The following is an 18,127-nucleotide window of genomic DNA, read 5'->3' as shown; positions in this document are numbered from 1 at the left end:
GCATGTGCAAAACAGGGAAATGATCTTGTGGGAAAGGGGCATGACCATACAATAGTTCCCCCAATTCAAAATACGTTACACTGTTGTAACCCTTACACATTAAGCCCACACAGTAGCAGTTCCCTTTACACATTATGCCCACACAGTCATTCTTATAATACTGAGGAGACATTAGCAGTGCTTGGCTGAGGAGGCAATGCCACCCAAGGCCAGGTAGTATAATCAAATAGTAGTGCAAAGAAGTGCAGTGTAGTGTACTACCCAGTGGTGGAAGTAGAAAAAAATCTTAGTGGTACTGTATGCGTGCACCTTCGACACGCGCATTGCCAAAAAATGGGTGTGGCCACATGGGTCATGGCCAATGAAAATGGGGCATGATACACATATGACCCCAATAGTGCAGTGCCAGATACACATGTGCCGCCAATAGTGCCAGATACACATATGCCCCCCACAGTGCCTGATACACACATGCCCCCACAGTGCCAGATATACCGCCACAGTGCTAGATATGCCCCCATATTGCCAGATATGCCCCACATTGCCAGATACACATGCCCCCACAGTGCCAGATATGCCCCCACAGTGCTAGATATTCCCCCACAGTGCTAGATATGCCCCCATATTGCAAGATATGCCCCCACATTGCCAGATACACATGCCCCCACAGTGCCAGATATGCCCTCATAGTGCCAGATATGCCCCTGCAGTGTCATATACACATATGCCCCCACAGTGCCAGATAAACCCCACAGTCATATAGTCATAGTCCCCATCCCCCTCCCAGCACATAGCCATAGTCCTCTCCCAGTACTTAGCCGTAGTCCCACCAGCACATAGCCATAGTCTCCTCCTTTCCCAACACGGCCATACAGTAGTCCCCAACCCCCTCCCATCACATAACAATAGTTCCCTGCCAGCATAGATAGCCATAGTCCTACTCCCTGCACATAGCCCCTCACCTCCCCAAGCACATAGCCATAGTCCCCATCCCCCTCCCAGCACATAGCTGCAGTCCACCCTTAGCACATTGTAGTATTCTCCCCCACTCCCAGCACATACATAGCCTCCCTACACAGCACATAGCCCTAGTCCCCACCCCACAACATCCCAGCAGATATCCTTATTGTCTGGCAATACCTGCTGTGCCGAGCTGCCTGGGATGGAGGGCGGAGGATCACTCAGCAGGCAAGAGCTGGCATCAAACTACTTGAAGAAACTGAAAATAAACTACACCTCCCAGCAGTTCTTGCCACGGGAGATCCTGACAGCAAGGGTTGCTGGGAGTTGTAGTTTATTTTCAATTTCTTCCGTATAGTGCATTGCGGTGCCGGACACCAGCGCCAGCTTCTGCCTGCTGAGCGATCCTCCGCCTTCTATCCCAGGCAATGCACAGGCAGCCTGGCACAGCAGGTATTGCCAGACATTATGGCTTAAGGGATTCCACCCATTGGCTGAGGGTGGCACTGTCAGGCGGCGCCCCCTGCTCGGCTGGCGCCCCTGGTGAGTGCCATCCTGGCCAATGGGTAGATATGCCCCTGATAAACACATATGTTTACATACAATTCAATCAGGTGTCTGAGCAGTAGTGTAAACTCATAAATTTGCATATAATTCAATCTGGTGTCTGAGCGGTAATATAAATGCAGAAGTTTGCAAAAGCACCGTGCATGTTAGCCACTTGTTATTCTATAAGTTTATACAGGAACACTAATTGTTAGAGAGCTGCAGCATGTCATTATTATGGCAGTGTCTGATTATTCACTATAGCATTGCCATCTCTGGCAGGACATATCTGGTGCGACTCCCCGCACGGTGTCCATTTGTAGGAGGCAGCGTCTCTGTTCCCGATCACAGTAGCGGTGATGAAGTGCACGTGTGCTGTCCATCCGATATTCACGTTTCACCTTGGCAGCTTTATCAGGGACTGTAATTCCCTGCCTGTAATTCCTTATCTATGTCGCTACCCATGTGAATAAAGAAATTATATTAGAAATAGCGCTTCTGACACACAAATGTAATATTGTTATTCATTTTTTGTTGGGCATATTATTACTAAACATCTTGGTATACTAGTTACTAATAGGGACCTCTCCCCTGTACTCTCATTAACCAATTCATGGGCACATTAAGAGTTAAAAGCAGATACAGGCCCGACACTGCTTCGCTTTTTATGTGAAAAGCGAAGCAGTGTCGGGCCTGATCAGTACCAGACTAGGGAGACCACCTGGGAATATCAGGTACTGTAACCAAAACTCACATAAAAAGCCTACATGAGCATGTCATTATTACAACTACGTTAATATAAAAAACTCACATGAGCTTATCACTAGCTCCATATCAATGTCTGCACCTTATGAATATCATAACTGTCTGCACCTTATTATTAATATTAATTGCACAAAGCACTTTAACTACTTACTCTTATATTTATATGTATATATCTCATTAATCTGCACGCTCGCGCACTTAATAGATCATAAATCCACTAATTTGATGAAGCACTATCCATTTACTCATATGAATGCCCTATTATTAAGTGTCCTTCTGCTTAGGAATTGTTACTATGGTGACCAGATTGCTCTTAATCACCTATTAACTAAACCTCTTTCTCTATTCCCATGTTTCATACCACGGAGGACTGACATAATATTATTCCTGATCCTGATCTCCACAAACATGGCCGCCGCATGGAAATGCCTATGAAAAAACGATACAAAGATGGCCGCCGCTGGAGCTATCTGTACAAATACTCTTGGCCTCTAGGAAGAACAGAATCAGTGAAAACCGCGGGTGCATGCGCGGTCCCTTCTCCGGAAGTGGGGCAGAAGTGATGCGACATCAGGATACCGGAAGTGTGGCGGAAAAGCTGCCAGCGCTATTTTACATGACTTTTTATCCACCTTTCCTGCTCCAAACTTGCATTTACAGCATTTACCACACATTGTACCCATATATACTATCTAATCATGATATATAAGAATTGTAACTATTAGATTATAGTCTGTTCTGCAATACCATGTGCAAACAACAGGAAGTGATGTCATAATTGCTATTAGATCAGTACTGGTATAAATAGAAGCCTGGTCCCACTCTGCCAATACCCCTTGATGAAGTCTGAATGACGAAACGCGTTGGACAACCTGGCAGTGACCACACACCCAGTTAAGCAATAATCTTCTTATTTATATATTTTAACTGGTAATATATTTTATGTGTACATTGTTTTTATCCCATTTTTTAAAGAGACCTGTTATTAAGAAACTTTTATGTGAAAAATATTCTTTTTTTATGTGAATAAATTGTATTTTATTTTATATTTATTTACTCATAGTGTGAGTTTTTATCTTTTTAAAGACACCGTTGGTCGCTAAAGCCCCCCCCTGCATTATATATATATATATATATATATATATATATAGATATATATAAAACACAGTCTCCCTTGTTGTGCTGCTTAAAGAGTAAATAGGTACTAATGGACTGCCTTATTTCACTAAGTTCCCTGTTAGAAAGAACTGGAAAGAACGATATGTATGACAATAGTGAATCTGGCGCCCTATGGAGTTGGGATTAATTCCCTCCTTGGTTCTTGATTATACACTAATACAGTGTGACATTCTGTACATTATAAAACAAACTAAGTTCCAACACACAGGCTTTATTTAAAATTCATAAAAAATGGTGACAATGTCCATATACATGAATACTTTCTGGTCCAGCAACCCCCTATCACATAACATGGGGGTCTGGTTTCACATGAGTGTACAGATACTTTTTTTGTGATATCCTCCTTCCAATAATGCAGATTGGAGGTTACATCAGGACAAGATAGAATACTCAATGTGTTTCGTTTCATAAAGAGACTTCATCAGGGGTGTATCTCATATTAGGACTATATCATTGGATAATTGTGTCATAAGGAAGTGTTCTGAGACACTTTTTCAAACAGACCAACCTATATCCAGCGTAACCCTCTACCTCACCCCAGTGTCACCCACTGTCCATCTCCCACTGCCCTTTCCCAACATCACCGTCTCCCTCTCCCCAGTGTTACCACCTGCCCATGTCCATTGCCTCTCCCCAGTGTCACCCCTGCCTGTCTCCCACTGCCTCTCCAAAGCATCCCCCCTTATCTTTCCCCAGTGTTACCCCCTGCTCGTCTCCCACTACCCTTGCCCAGCATTCCAGTCTCCCTCTCCTCAGCGTCACACTCTCCACCTGCCTCTCCACAGCCGTTATGCTTTATGTCTCCCCAGTGTCACCCTCTGCCTGTTTTTTTTATTGCCTTTCCCTACCTCTCTTAAAAATATGAATTATATTATTTATTATATTGTAATTTCTTATTATGTAGAATTCTACCTTAATTATAATATAAACATATACTGTATGTTGTACTTTGTAGGTATTGGCTGATGGTGAGGACCTACTCTCACTTTCCAATTGGATCAATTGGAATCAAGTAATAGTGAGGTAAGCTTACTTTTTTTTGTTATGTTATTATTTTTTTGATTTAATGCAGTTTCCCACTGCCTGTCACCCACACTTTCTCCCCAGTGTCACCACCTGCCCATCTCCCACTGCCTTTCACCAGCATCACCCTCAGCTGTCACCCACTGCCAATGGAGAGTCTATCATTCCTTTGTGCTTAACGAGGGAAACTACAAAGGCCATCCCCAACTGACCTGCAGTTTCCACTCTAACCGCAGGTCAATTGGTGATGCCCTTTGTGTTTTCCCTCGTTAAGCGCATGGGAATGAATGGAGACAAGATGCTCCATTGATTCCTATGGAGCTGCTTACAGCCAATCACAGAGCTGTAGCCATTTTTAACCCTGGATGCCTACATGGAACTAAGAGGACCATTCAACTCTAGATTTGGGTGAGTATATATATATATATATATATATATATATATATATATAAACATGTAACAAGTAGGTCCGGCACTCCATCCAACAGGTACAACAGCCGGTGTGCCTTTACCAATAATGAATATGTAGACAGGTGCGATCTGTGGATTTCAGAAAGCAGGCACGGCACTCCCTGCACATAGCCCCTCACCTCCCCAAGCACATAGCCATAGTCCCCATCCCCCTCCCAGCACATAGCTGCAGTCCACCCTTAGCACATTGTAGTATTCTCCCCCACTCCCAGCACATACATAGCCTCCCTACACAGCACATAGCCCTAGTCCCCACCCCACAACATCCCAGCAGATATCCTTATTGTCTGGCAATACCTGCTGTGCCGAGCTGCCTGGGATGGAGGGCGGAGGATCACTCAGCAGGCAAGAGCTGGCATCAAACTACTTGAAGAAACTGAAAATAAACTACACCTCCCAGCAGTTCTTGCCACGGGAGATCCTGACAGCAAGGGTTGCTGGGAGTTGTAGTTTATTTTCAATTTCTTCCGTATAGTGCATTGCGGTGCCGGACACCAGCGCCAGCTTCTGCCTGCTGAGCGATCCTCCGCCTTCTATCCCAGGCAATGCACAGGCAGCCTGGCACAGCAGGTATTGCCAGACATTATGGCTTAAGGGATTCCACCCATTGGCTGAGGGTGGCACTGTCAGGCGGCGCCCCCTGCTCGGCTGGCGCCCCTGGTGAGTGCCATCCTGGCCAATGGGTAGATATGCCCCTGATAAACACATATGTTTACATACAATTCAATCAGGTGTCTGAGCAGTAGTGTAAACTCATAAATTTGCATATAATTCAATCTGGTGTCTGAGCGGTAATATAAATGCAGAAGTTTGCAAAAGCACCGTGCATGTTAGCCACTTGTTATTCTATAAGTTTATACAGGAACACTAATTGTTAGAGAGCTGCAGCATGTCATTATTATGGCAGTGTCTGATTATTCACTATAGCATTGCCATCTCTGGCAGGACATATCTGGTGCGACTCCCCGCACGGTGTCCATTTGTAGGAGGCAGCGTCTCTGTTCCCGATCACAGTAGCGGTGATGAAGTGCACGTGTGCTGTCCATCCGATATTCACGTTTCACCTTGGCAGCTTTATCAGGGACTGTAATTCCCTGCCTGTAATTCCTTATCTATGTCGCTACCCATGTGAATAAAGAAATTATATTAGAAATAGCGCTTCTGACACACAAATGTAATATTGTTATTCATTTTTTGTTGGGCATATTATTACTAAACATCTTGGTATACTAGTTACTAATAGGGACCTCTCCCCTGTACTCTCATTAACCAATTCATGGGCACATTAAGAGTTAAAAGCAGATACAGGCCCGACACTGCTTCGCTTTTTATGTGAAAAGCGAAGCAGTGTCGGGCCTGATCAGTACCAGACTAGGGAGACCACCTGGGAATATCAGGTACTGTAACCAAAACTCACATAAAAAGCCTACATGAGCATGTCATTATTACAACTACGTTAATATAAAAAACTCACATGAGCTTATCACTAGCTCCATATCAATGTCTGCACCTTATGAATATCATAACTGTCTGCACCTTATTATTAATATTAATTGCACAAAGCACTTTAACTACTTACTCTTATATTTATATGTATATATCTCATTAATCTGCACGCTCGCGCACTTAATAGATCATAAATCCACTAATTTGATGAAGCACTATCCATTTACTCATATGAATGCCCTATTATTAAGTGTCCTTCTGCTTAGGAATTGTTACTATGGTGACCAGATTGCTCTTAATCACCTATTAACTAAACCTCTTTCTCTATTCCCATGTTTCATACCACGGAGGACTGACATAATATTATTCCTGATCCTGATCTCCACAAACATGGCCGCCGCATGGAAATGCCTATGAAAAAACGATACAAAGATGGCCGCCGCTGGAGCTATCTGTACAAATACTCTTGGCCTCTAGGAAGAACAGAATCAGTGAAAACCGCGGGTGCATGCGCGGTCCCTTCTCCGGAAGTGGGGCAGAAGTGATGCGACATCAGGATACCGGAAGTGTGGCGGAAAAGCTGCCAGCGCTATTTTACATGACTTTTTATCCACCTTTCCTGCTCCAAACTTGCATTTACAGCATTTACCACACATTGTACCCATATATACTATCTAATCATGATATATAAGAATTGTAACTATTAGATTATAGTCTGTTCTGCAATACCATGTGCAAACAACAGGAAGTGATGTCATAATTGCTATTAGATCAGTACTGGTATAAATAGAAGCCTGGTCCCACTCTGCCAATACCCCTTGATGAAGTCTGAATGACGAAACGCGTTGGACAACCTGGCAGTGACCACACACCCAGTTAAGCAATAATCTTCTTATTTATATATTTTAACTGGTAATATATTTTATGTGTACATTGTTTTTATCCCATTTTTTAAAGAGACCTGTTATTAAGAAACTTTTATGTGAAAAATATTCTTTTTTTATGTGAATAAATTGTATTTTATTTTATATTTATTTACTCATAGTGTGAGTTTTTATCTTTTTAAAGACACCGTTGGTCGCTAAAGCCCCCCCCCTGCATTATATATATATATATATATATAGATATATATATATATATATAGATATATATAAAACACAGTCTCCCTTGTTGTGCTGCTTAAAGAGTAAATAGGTACTAATGGACTGCCTTATTTCACTAAGTTCCCTGTTAGAAAGAACTGGAAAGAACGATATGTATGACAATAGTGAATCTGGCGCCCTATGGAGTTGGGATTAATTCCCTCCTTGGTTCTTGATTATACACTAATACAGTGTGACATTCTGTACATTATAAAACAAACTAAGTTCCAACACACAGGCTTTATTTAAAATTCATAAAAAATGGTGACAATGTCCATATACATGAATACTTTCTGGTCCAGCAACCCCCTATCACATAACATGGGGGTCTGGTTTCACATGAGTGTACAGATACTTTTTTTGTGATATCCTCCTTCCAATAATGCAGATTGGAGGTTACATCAGGACAAGATAGAATACTCAATGTGTTTCGTTTCATAAAGAGACTTCATCAGGGGTGTATCTCATATTAGGACTATATCATTGGATAATTGTGTCATAAGGAAGTGTTCTGAGACACTTTTTCAAACAGACCAACCTATATCCAGCGTAACCCTCTACCTCACCCCAGTGTCACCCACTGTCCATCTCCCACTGCCCTTTCCCAACATCACCGTCTCCCTCTCCCCAGTGTTACCACCTGCCCATGTCCATTGCCTCTCCCCAGTGTCACCCCTGCCTGTCTCCCACTGCCTCTCCAAAGCATCCCCCCTTATCTTTCCCCAGTGTTACCCCCTGCTCGTCTCCCACTACCCTTGCCCAGCATTCCAGTCTCCCTCTCCTCAGCGTCACACTCTCCACCTGCCTCTCCACAGCCGTTATGCTTTATGTCTCCCCAGTGTCACCCTCTGCCTGTTTTTTTTATTGCCTTTCCCTACCTCTCTTAAAAATATGAATTATATTATTTATTATATTGTAATTTCTTATTATGTAGAATTCTACCTTAATTATAATATAAACATATACTGTATGTTGTACTTTGTAGGTATTGGCTGATGGTGAGGACCTACTCTCACTTTCCAATTGGATCAATTGGAATCAAGTAATAGTGAGGTAAGCTTACTTTTTTTTTGTTATGTTATTATTTTTTTGATTTAATGCAGTTTCCCACTGCCTGTCACCCACACTTTCTCCCCAGTGTCACCACCTGCCCATCTCCCACTGCCTTTCACCAGCATCACCCTCAGCTGTCACCCACTGCCAATGGAGAGTCTATCATTCCTTTGTGCTTAACGAGGGAAACTACAAAGGCCATCCCCAACTGACCTGCAGTTTCCACTCTAACCGCAGGTCAATTGGTGATGCCCTTTGTGTTTTCCCTCGTTAAGCGCATGGGAATGAATGGAGACAAGATGCTCCATTGATTCCTATGGAGCTGCTTACAGCCAATCACAGAGCTGTAGCCATTTTTAACCCTGGATGCCTACATGGAACTAAGAGGACCATTCAACTCTAGATTTGGGTGAGTATATATATATATATATATATATATATATATATAAACATGTAACAAGTAGGTCCGGCACTCCATCCAACAGGTACCAATAATGAATATGTAGACAGGTGCGATCTGTGGATTTCAGAAAGCAGGCACGGCACTCCCAGATAAGTGAATAAAGCAACTCTTTACTTCAATGTTTCGGGGACAATATTCCCCGTCTTCAGGAATAAATATATATATATATATATATATTTTTTTTTTACAGGTAACCCATTTGGGTTGTACTTGACAAGGGGACCGATGCGACGTGAGAAAGTAGGTAAGTATATGTATGTGAGTGTGAGTGTATGTATGCTTTCATAAAAATTGCACAATCAGGCTGGCAAAGCAAGAAAAGAAAGGCAGCAAAAGAGGAGGCCCTCAAAAAACAAGCTGGTGCACTTTATTATGATATAAAAATAGCAAAAAGTACTAGTGAACACACAAACTGAAGACATTCAATCTGGTACTTCTACAAGTGAGAACCCCCAGTTGGATAAAGACCAAGAAAGTACCTCTACAATTGAAACATCCCAACAAGAAGAAAGTCTACCAATTACTTTAACAAGTCAGTACCCACAACTGGAAGAAAATGTAGCTAGCATTTCTGAAACTAGCCAAGATCTGTATGTCATAACAGGAGCAGATATATAGCGACAGGAGACAAAACTGACCAAACAGGGGAAGGAACAAATTTACCAACATCATCGCATTCAATCTTACTAGCTCTTCAATTAGAGGATCCAGCTAAATGGCCCAAAAGCACAGACAAAATAAGAATGATTTTTATAGAAGCAGGACCTATTCAGAAGGAAAGCATTGTTACCTTATGGATTCCAGTAGACGGAAGTTCATCAACACGTAATATACCCGTAAAATGGAAAATGATGAATTACTGCCAAGGCCTTGGCTAGTTTATTCAGCAGATAAAGATTGTGTTTTTTGCTTCTGCTGCAAATTGTTTTCACCATCAGATACAAGTGGCTCTTCTAGCTTTGTATCTACTGGCTACAATAGATGGCAGTGTTTATCCAAAGCTCTTCATGCACATGAAACCAGTCTGAGTCACATACAACATTTGAAAACATGGTACGACTTAAAAAAAATCTGAAGAATAAGTCCACACTAGATTCCCCAAATCAATGGTTATTGGAAATAGAAAATAAATATTGGATCAATGTAATTACAAGAATTATTGAAATCATTAAATATCAGTGTATTGCATTAAGGAGTTCATATGATAAAATCTACCAGAAGAACAATGAAAATTTTCTGAAATTGGTGGAACTATTTGGAAAATGTTATCCTGCTATCGCCTCTCATATAGAAAGAACAATCCAGACAGAATCAAAAGCAAGGATATTCAAAATGAAATGATTGAATTACTGGGCAATGCCATGACAGAGAAAATTGATTCTAGTATCAAGGAGGCCAAATATTTTTCTTTCATCCTGGACTGTACACCAGACATTAGCCACACTGAACAAATGACTGTTGTCATACGTTTTGTTTCTTGCAAGGAAATAATGTTCTCATTGAACACTTCTTAGGTTTCCTTGAAGTTGACAATTCAATGTCACAACTGAGGGTTTTGGCTGACAGGAGAAAGCCTCAGTTGTTAGGGCTGAGAGGAACTTAAACCGGGGAGGTTTAATCAGACCCCTGGACATGTAAGTGTTAAAAGGAAACCCGAAGGTGTGACCATGACAACCAGGTAAAAGTCAAAATAAAAGTTTATTAACAGACTCCGTGTAAACAAACAGCATTCAAGGTAAATAATGGCAATGATATATAATATGATTCCTGGAGCACTCTGACCATGAAATGGTTACACAGGACACTGGTAGGTAAGAACAGCTGTTACAGTCCTTAGATGGAATAACCTTACCAGGCCTGGCTGTAGTAGTGAAGATATCCAAGGAACATGCCAGTAGATGGAACAGATGAAGTTGGTAACTTGAATCAGCTGTTGTAATTTGCTGGATGGAACCAGCCAGGTGGTAAGACACGGAGTGGATGCGGAATGGAATCAGCCAGATGATAAAGTCACTGAATGAATGCTGGGTGGAACCAGCCAGGTGATGAAACACGGAGTGAATATAGTAAGATGCTAGGGAGCGTGGAAACAGAGGAATTGAAGGATGATTACCGGTGGTAACGGATACTGCTGGAAGCAGATGAAATAGCTGGAAGCTGGATCAGCCACGGAGGACTGCAGAGTCAGGCTGCACCGCAGGATGGTAGGCAGGTGCGGGTCTCTTTGGTGGATGCTGGAGACAGGAGCTGGAACCTGGAAACACAACCACAGAAGAGAGACTGGAACAAGGTATGACAAACAAAGCACTGACCATTTCCTGGCCCAGGCACAGGATACTTATACCTGCAGCAATGCAGGTATTGGCTGGGCAATTATGCAGATTTCCAGGCAGTGGATTGGAGGAACTGAAGCATGTGATTAGATCCAACATGGCTGCGCCCATGTTAGAACTTGGAGGGAAACCTGGCTTGGGAAACCATGTGGAAACATAACTGTAATGGCGGCGCCGGCCACAGAGAACAGGAGACGCCAGGCTGACAAATGTATGCTGAGACTCGTGGATGACAACGGAGGCCGCGGCAGGCATGGAACACCACACTGACAACCTGCACCTATAACACAGGAGTGGCGGCGGAGGCTGCGGGGAACGGGAGACGCCATGCAGGATTCAAACATGGCCCCGCTGTGACAGCATCTCAGCGTGACAGGAGGAATGTGCAGTATGTGGACACAGATGAGATCCGGCCTTGGAACGCTGAGCGAGCCTCAGGAGACATCTGAAAGGCAGGTAATGGCGTCCAGATACCCGGATCGTGACAGCACCCCCCCCCCCCCTCCTTTAGGAGTGGCCCCAGGACGCTTCTTAGGCTTTAGAGGAAACTTCGATTGGAAATTCCGGACCAAGGCAGGAGCATAGACATCAGACGCATTGGTCCAAGAGCGTTCTTCAGGACCATAGCCCTTCCAGTCAATAAGATACTGCAACTGACCGTAACGGAAACGTGAGTCCAGAATCTTGGCCACCTCATACTCGATTCCCCGTTGAGTCTGAAGAGTTGGAGGAAGTGCAGAATGAAACCGATTCAGGATCAGCGGTTTCAACAGGGAAACATGGAATGTCCTGGGTATTTTCAAGAAGGGAGGTAACTGGAGTCTGTAAGCAACAGGATTGATGACTTGTTCAATTTTAAAAGGACAGATGTAACGAGGAGCAAATTTCATGCTGGGAACTCTCAACCTCAAATTCTTCGTGGACAACCATACTCGATCACCCACCTTGAGAGCAGGAACCGCTCTACGCTTCCTATCGGCAAACTTCTTGTACCTAAATGAGGCTTTAAGCAGGGCTGCGCGGACATTCTTCCAGTTGTTTGAAAACTGACGCAAGGTGACATCCACTGCTGGAACAGAAGTTGCTGGAAGCGGTTGGAATTATGGAACCTTAGGGTGAAATCCATAGTTGATAAAGAATGGTGTTGAGGAGGATGAGGAATGGTATTGATTGTTGTGGCTAAACTCGGCCCAAGGAAGAAGTTGAACCCAGTCATCTTGAGAGGAAGACACATAAATGCGGAGGAAAGCCTCCAAGTCCTGATTCACCCTCTCGGTTTGACCATTGGTCTGAGGATGGTAAGCTGTAGAAAACTTTAACTTGACTTGGAGGGCTTGACACAAACTTCGCCAAAATTTGGCTACAAATTGTACTCCACGATCGGAGATGATCTCTTCAGGAAGACCGTGAAGTCGGAAGATCTCTTGGATAAACACTTGGGCCAACTTGGAAGCTGACGGGAGACCGGTGAGGGGTATGAAATGTGCCATCTTGGTGAACCGGTCAACTACCACCCAGATGGTATTAAACTTATTGCATATAGGCAGATCTGTAACAAAGTCCATCGACAAATGGGTCCACGGTCGACTGGGAACAGATAATGGAACCAGTTGCCCCGCAGGAGACTGGCGGGGAACTTTGTGTTGGGCACACTTTGGGCAAGAGGCAATAAACTCCTTGATGTCCTTCTTCAGAGTTGGCCACCAGTAGGACTTAGAGATAAACTCGAGGGTTTTCTGAATGCCTGTATGTCCGGCAAAACGGGAAGCATGGGCCCAATGCATGAGCTTCTTCCTTAACACCGGCTTCACAAATTTTTTTCCTGGTGGGGGCATAGAGTCCATCCCTACCGTGGAGAATGCCAACGGATTAATAATAGGATGCTTGTCTGAAGACTCTGACTCGTTTTCTTGCTCCCAAGAGCGGGAAAGGGCATCGGCCTTGCGATTCTGAGAGCCCGGACAGAACTGGAGTTTAAAGTCGAACCTGGAAAAGAAAAGTACCCATCTGGCCTGACGGGGGTTAAGACATTGTGCGCCTTTCAGGTATAAAAGATTCTTGTGGTCGGTATGTATCATGATTGAATGAGAAGCTCCCTCCAACAGATATCTCCACTCCTCAAGAGCGAGCTTGATGGCTAGCAACTCCTGGTCGCCAATGGCATAGTTGCGCTCAGCTGGGGAGAACTTCCGGGAGAAGAAACTGCAGAGATGTAAATGGCCATCTTTAACCCTCTGGGATAACACCGCTCCTACTCCAACGGAGGAGGCATCCACCTCTAAGATGAAAGGAGAGTCGGTGTCGGGCTGTTTCAGAACTGGTGCAGAGATGAAACGTTGTTTTAGAAGATGAAAAGCTTGCGTAGCTTCTTCAGACCACTTGGACGGGTTAGCACCCTTCTTGGTTAATGCAGTGATAGGCGCCACAATGGTGGAAAAGTCTTGTATGAACTTTCTGTAATAATTGGCGAACCCTAAGAACCTCTGGACCCCTTTAAGGTTTAAGGGTATCGGCCAATTCTTGATTGCTTGTAGTTTCTCAGGATCCATCTCTAGTCCGGAACCGGACACAATGTAACCTAGGAACGGAATGGATTTAACTTCAAAGACACATTTCTCCAATTTGCAATAGAGATGATTGACACGGAGACGGGACAGAACCTCCTTTACCCAGAAACGATGTTCCTCTAGATTATTGGCAAAGATGAGGATATCATCTAGATAAACCACGACATGGCGGTATAAGATGTCTCTGAAGATCTCATTCACGAAATGCTGGAAGACAGCTGGAGCATTGCTCAATCCGAAGGGCATGACGAGGTACTCATAATGTCCATCACGGGTGTTAAAAACGGTCTTCCACTCGTCACCCTCACGGATCCGGATGAGATTGTAGGCACCCCTCAAATCCAACTTTGTAAAGATGGTTGCTCCGCTGACTCTATCGAAGAGCTCTGTAATCAAAGGTAAAGGATACCGGTTCTTCACGGTAATGTCGTTCAGACCTCTGTAATCGATGCACGGTCGCAGACCACCGTCCTTCTTCTTAACGAAGAAGAAGCCTGCGCCAGCTGGAGAAGAAGAAGGTCGGATAAAACCTTTTGCCAGGTTCTCTTTGATGTACTCCTCCATGGAGTGCGTCTCAGGCAGAGACAATGGGTAAGTTCGGCCTCGAGGTGGAACCTTCCCTGGAATGAGATCAATTGGGCAGTCCCATTCTCTATGAGGAGGAAGGATATCAGCAGAAGCCTTACTGAACACGTCCGTGTAGTCTTGATATGGAGGAGGTGGAACATCAGACGACCTGGGGAAAGAAGAACAAACAGGAAGCACTTTGGACAAACAAGTCTTAGCACAGGAGGGACCCCATGCTAGTATTTGCGTAGTCGTCCAGTCAATCGACGGATTGTGGAGACGGAGCCATGGAAGGCCCAAAACCACTGGATGTGTGGCTCTTGGAATCACTAGGAAGGAAATAAATTCTGCATGAAGAACTCCCACTCTCAGACGAACTGGTAGAGTCCTTAGAGAAATAACTGCGTCAAAAATCTTGCTGCCATCTACTGCAGTTAAGGAGATGGATGAAGGAAGTCTCTCGGTGGGTAGGGACCACCGTTTAACATAAGCTTCGGTTATGAAATTCCCAGCTGCTCCGGAATCAAGGAGGGCAATGACGTTTCTGTAACGTTGAGCAATTTGGAGCGAGACTGGGAGATTACAATCATGAGGAGATGGAGAGGAGATCATTACTCCTAGCCAGCCCTCTCCTTGGCGAGCTAGGATTTGGAGTTTCCCGAACGTTTGGGACAGGCATTGATAATGTGAGACGGAGCTGCACAATAGAGACAGAGAGACTCAGAGAGACGTCTTCGGCGCTCAGCGGGAGATAGACGGGAACGGCCAATTTGCATGGGCTCATCCTTGGATGGAGACGGTTGACGAAGAGGAGGAGCAGAAGATTTTGGAGCAGACGATCTTCCTCACTCGGTTGCTCTCTCTCTGAACTGTAGATCAACCTTCGTGCAAAGAGAAATTAGCTCATCCAACTTAGAGGGCAAGTCTCTGGTAGCTAACTCATCCTTGATGCGTTCTGATAAGCCATGCCAGAATGCAGCATACAGGGCCTCGTCGTTCCATGCCAGTTCGGATGCCAGGATTTTGAACTGTATGAGATACTGTCCCACAGTACGTGTTCCCTGGCGTAAACGGAGAATCTCAGATGAAGCAGAGGTTACCCGGCCTGGTTCGTCGAAGATGCACCTGAATGTTTCCACAAAGTCCGTATAGGAGGACAGCAGGGGATCAGACTTCTCCCATAAAGGTGATGCCCAGTCAAGGGCTGAGCCGCTGAGAAGGGAAATGATATAGGCAATTTTAGTACGGTCGCTGGGGAAATTGCCAGGCTGAAGCTCAAAGTGGATTTCACATTGGTTAAGAAATCCTCTGCAGAACCTTGGAGATCCGTCAAACTTTGCTGGCGTTGGAAGATGAAGACGTGGAATGGAAATGGGTGAGGTGGGTGGGGTTACAGCTGGTGTCACTGTAGTGGACGCACCGGACGTGCCAGGTCCACGGAGGGTCGTTTGAATCCCATCCAGCCGCGTAGAGAGATCCTGGAGACAGCGGATGATGTGGCCTTGTGCAGCCTCCTGATGTTCGAGTCTGGCTGCCAGTTCTTGCATCGGCCTAGCCGCTTGATCCTGGTCTCCGGCTGGATTCATAGGTTCAGTGCTTACTGTCACAACTGAGGGTTTTGGCTGACAGGAGAAAGCCTCAGTTGTAGGGGCTGAGAGGAACTTAAACCGGGGTGGTTTAATCAGACCCCTGGACATGTAAGTGTTAAAAGGAAACCCGAAGGTGTGACCATGACAACCAGGTATAAGTCAAAATAAAAGTTTATTAACAGACTCCGTGTAAACAAACAGCATTCAAGGTAAATAATGGCAATGATAAATAATATGATTCCTGGAGCACTCTGACCATGAAATGGTTACACAGGACACTGGTAGGTAAGAACAGCTGTTACAGACCTTAGATGGAATAACCTTACCAGGCCTGGCTGTAGTAGTGAAGATATCCAAGGAACATGCCAGTAGATGGAACAGATGAAGTTGGTAACTTGAATCAGCTGTTGTAATTGCTGGATGGAACCAGCCAGGTGGTAAGACACGGAGTGGATGCGGAATGGAATCAGCCAGATGATAAAGTCACTGAATGAATGCTGGGTGGAACCAGCCAGGTGATGAAACACGGAGTGAATATAGTAAGATGCTAGGGAGCATGGAAACAGAGGAATTGAAGGATGATTACCGGTGGTAACGGATACTGCTGGAAGCAGATGAAATAGCTGGAAGCTGGAAACTGGATCAGCCACGGAGGACTGCAGAGTCAGGCTGCACCGCAGGATGGTAGGCAGGTGCGGGTCTCTTTGGTGGATGCTGGAGACAGGAGCTGGAACCTGGAAACACAACCACAGAAGAGAGACTGGAACAAGGTATGACAAACAAAGCACTGACCATTTCCTGGCCCAGGCACAGGATACTTATACCTGCAGCAATGCAGGTATTGGCTGGGCAATTATGCAGATTTCCAGGCAGTGGATTGGAGGAACTGAAGCATGTGATTAGATCCAACATGGCTGCGCCCATGTTAGAACTTGGAAGGAAACCTGGCTTGGGAAACCATGTGGAAACATAACTGTAATGGCGGCGGCGGCCACAGAGAACAGGAGACGCCAGACTGACAAATGTATGCTGAGACTCGTGGATGACAACGGAGGCCGCGGCAGGCATGGAACACCACACTGACAACCTGCACCTATAACACAGGAGCGGCGGCGGAGGCTGCGGAGAACGGGAGACGCCATGCAGGATTCAAACATGGCGCCGCTGTGACAGCATCTCAGCGTGACAGGAGGAATGTGCAGTATGTGGACACAGATGAGATCCGGCCTTGGAACGCTGAGCGAGCCTCAGGAGACATCTGAAAGGCAGGTAATGGCGTCCAGATACCCGGATCGTGACATTCAAGTGGTAAAGCTTGAGTGAGATCATTCTGACTAAATTGTCTTCCTGGAATTGTCTTCCTAGAATTTTAATATTAATATTAGAGGACAAGGCTACAATAATGGCGCCAATATGCGAGGAAAAAGAGTGGCTTTCTAAAAGTAATTTTAAACAAGAACCCACGTGCCATCTATGTGCCCTGTTCTGCTCACAGTCTTAATTTGGTTGTAAATTATGCCGCCTAAGTCAATCGTGAAACAATCAGCTTTTTTGGAACAGTTCAATAGATATTTAATTTTTTTCCAGCATCTGAAGCGTTGGGGAGTTCTCAAGCAACATATTTCTTCCTTGACACTAAAGCCTGTATCTGAAACAAGGTGTGAAAGTCACATCGATGCTCTGCGGCCACTCAGATTCGAGATATCAAGCCTAGATTTTCTGCCCCAGTTTAAAGGATTTCCAATTGTTGTGCTCCCTTGTACTATGGCTTGACATGCTAAATCATATTAATCCTGTCAGGAAGATCCTTCAAAATGCTGGGGAAAATATTTCCATTGCTTTGACTGCCATTCGTAATTTAAGAGTTTTTGTTTCTGACTACAACACAGAGTCCTTGATTGAACCTTTTAGACAGCTATGCCAAGATCTTGATGGAGAGCCTCAATTTATACCTGCTTCAAAAAAAGAAGGAGGTCGAAGAAGAAAGGCTTCACAATTTGATTATGAATCCCTTGAAGCTCCT

The sequence above is a fragment of the Pseudophryne corroboree genome, chromosome 6 (genome assembly GCF_028390025.1).
Source record: "Pseudophryne corroboree isolate aPseCor3 chromosome 6, aPseCor3.hap2, whole genome shotgun sequence".
Taxonomy (NCBI): domain Eukaryota; kingdom Metazoa; phylum Chordata; class Amphibia; order Anura; family Myobatrachidae; genus Pseudophryne; species Pseudophryne corroboree.
This window is presented reverse-complemented; position numbering follows the sequence as displayed.